Below are 3,117 nucleotides of genomic sequence, written 5' to 3'. Positions count from 1 at the left end.
CACCCTTTACACCAAGAAGCACTAAATTAGGCAGGCTTTAAAATAGCCATAGACCAAGAATATCCATCAAAATAGCAATACCCTGGATATTACATATATAGATCCTCTTAAAATTAAATTGAGTGGGAATCAGAAAGTACCTGGAACCAGGCCTGCAAACATTATGAAATTTATGGTTCAACCACACTTGGAAAAGCACACACAGTTGATTTTCTACTGAGAACAAGGCAAGGTAGCTGCTTTATTTCAGTCATCATAAAGAAACATCTTTTGTGGGAGCCAGATGCAAAGGGAGACAACGTAGTGGACTGTGGACTTCTCATCTTGCGAATCCTTTGCTTGCCCAGTTCACTGCAGAAATGATTGCTGCCCACACTGGCAACATAAACTTCAAATAGGACTGCAAAAGTCTAGAGATCAGTACTCTGGCAGTGGAAAGTCTGTTGGAGCCTCTTGTTACCCAGGTTACAAAGCTGGTCAACACCAACAGCAAAGGGCCCTCTAATAAGAAGAGAGGTCGTTCCAAGAAGGCCCATGTTTTGGCTGCAACTGTTGAACAAGCAACTGAGAATATTTGGAGAAGGGGGGTAAAATTGCAAAAGAGAGTCAATTTCTGAAAGAGGAGCTTATGGCTGCTGTAGAAGATGTTCGAAAACAAGGAGATTTGATGAAGAGTGCTACAGGAGAATTTTCAGATGATCCTTGCTCATCGGTGAAGTGAGGCAACATCATTTGGGCAGCTCATGCTTTATTCTGCTGTAACTTGGCTGCTGATTTTGGCTGACATGGCAGATGTCTACAAATTACTTGTTTAGCTGAAAGTTGTGGAAGATGATATCTTGAATCTAAAGAATATTGGCAATGAACAAGAGTTGGGAATATTGTACAAAGCCCTGAAACCTGAAGTGGATAAGCTGAACATTATGGCAGCTAAGAGACAACAGGAATTGAAGGATGTGGGCCATTGTGATCATATGGCAGAAGCCAGAGGAATCCTGCAGAAAAATGTACCGATCTTCTACACTTCATTGCAGGATGCTTAAAGCACCCTGATGTTGAAACCTATAAGGCCAACTGGGTCTTGATACAGAAGCAGCTGCAGCAGGCAGTCTGAGGCATTTCCAATACTGCCCAAGCAACTGTGTCAGATAATGCTTCTGAGCACCAGGTTGGAGGAGGAGGAGATCTGGCATATGCTCTCAATAATTTTGATCAATAAATCATTGTGTCTCTCTGAGCTTCAGAGAGGAGCATTTTGGCCCTTCCCTGGAGGAGCACCTGGAAAGCATCATTAGTGCTGCTGCACTCATGGCTGACTCATCCTGCACACATTATGGTTGATGTGAGTGAATTGTAGCAGAGTGTAATGCTGTCTGGCAAGCTCTGCAGGACCTACTCTCAGAGTATACGGGCAATGTTGGATGCAAAGGAAGAAGTGATGCACTGAATTCTACAATAAATAAAATGACAAAGAAGACCAGGAATTTTTGTAGACAGCTGCATGTTTCATGGATCACATTTCAGATTCTTTCCTGGAAACCAAAGTTCCACTTTTAGTATTGATTGAAGCTGCAAAAAAATGGAAATGAGAAAGAAGTTAAGGAATATGCCCAAGGTTTTTGTGAACATGCCAACAAATTGATTGAGGTTGCCAACTTGGCCTGTTCCACCTCAAACAATGAAGAAGGTGTAAAGCTTATTTGAATGTCTGCAAGCCAGTTAGAAGCCCTCTGTCCTCAGGTTATTAATGCTGCATTGGCTTTAGCAGCCAAACCTCAGAGTAAATTGGCTCAAGAGAATATGGATTTTTTAAAAGAACAGTGAGAAAAACAAGTCCATATTCTCATGGATACTGTTGATTCTATTACTTCTGTTGATGACTTCTTGGCTGTCTTAGAGAATCATATTCTGGATGATGTGAACAAATGCGTTATTGCTCTCCAAGAGAAAGAAGTGGATTGGCTAGATTGCACAGCTCATACAATTTGAGCTGGGCAACCTGAGTCATTCACATAGTGACCTCAGAGATGGAAAATTATGAGTGAGGGGTCTACACAGAGAAAGTTCTGGAGGCCACCAAGCTGCTTTCCAACACAGTCATGCCCCGTTTCATTGAACAAGTAGAAGCAGCTGTGGAATCCCGCAGTTCAGATCCTGCACAGCCCATGGATGAGAATGAGTTTGTTCATGCCTCCCACCTTGTGTATGATGGCATCTGGGGCATCAGGAAAGCAGTGCTGATGAAAAGGACCCCTGAGAAACTGGATGAGTCAGACTCTGAGACAGCAGACTGATAGCAGAAGGAGGACAAGCGTTCACACAGATGATCAGCTCATAACTGGCCAAAGTGTCCAGGCTATCATGGCTCAGCTTCCCTAGTAGCAAAAAGCAAAGATTGCAGAACAGATGGCCAGCTTCCAGGAAGAAAAGAGCAAGCTGGATGCCAAGCTGCCCAAATGGGATGACAGAGGCAATGACATCATTGTGCCAGACAAGCAGATGTGCATGATTATGATGGAAATGACAGACTTCACCCAGGGTAAAGGGACACTCAAAAACACATCAGATGTGATTAACTTTGCCAAGAAAATTGATGAGGCAGGATCAAGGATGGATAAGCTTGACCAAAGCATTGTGGACCACTGCCTGGACTCAGCCTGCAAGCAAGATCTGCTGGTGTATCTGCAGTGTACAGCCCTCTACTGCCACCAGCTCAATATCTGCAGCAAGGTCAAGGCTGAGGTGCAGAACCTCAATGGAGAGCTCGTGGTCTCCAGGGTGAACAGCGTCATGTCCCTGATTCAGACAGCTAAGAACTTGATGAATGCTGTGGTACAGACAGTGAAGGCATCCTATGTAGCCTCCACCAAATAACACAAGTCTCAGGGTATGGCTTCCTTCAACCTCATGCTGTGTTGTAGACTAAAGTACCTGAGAAGAAGCCATTGGTGAAGAGAGAGAAGCAGGATGAGACACAGACCAAGGTCAACACACAGAAAAAGCACGTGAATCCTGTGTAGGCACTCAGTGAGTTCAAAGCCATGGAGAATATTTGAGTCTGGGCTTACCAGCTGCCCACCCTGAGCAGCTCAAGATCAGTTACCTTTCTGCACCTAA

The 3,117-nt window shown here is 44.1% G+C and overlaps 1 pseudogene; it reads left to right on the top strand.

The window, feature by feature from the left end:
• Positions 1 to 342: 342 nt before the first annotated feature.
• On the top strand, positions 343 to 2,908 carry LOC101591950 (annotated as a pseudogene).
• The last annotated feature ends 209 nt before the right edge of the window (positions 2,909 to 3,117 follow it).

This window comes from Octodon degus, unplaced genomic scaffold, assembly GCF_000260255.1.
Source record: "Octodon degus isolate 3935 unplaced genomic scaffold, OctDeg1.0 scaffold00103, whole genome shotgun sequence".
NCBI classification, from domain to species: Eukaryota; Metazoa; Chordata; class Mammalia; order Rodentia; family Octodontidae; genus Octodon; species Octodon degus.
The sequence above is the reverse complement of the archived record's forward strand: the minus strand, read 5'-3'. Positions and strand labels throughout refer to the sequence as shown.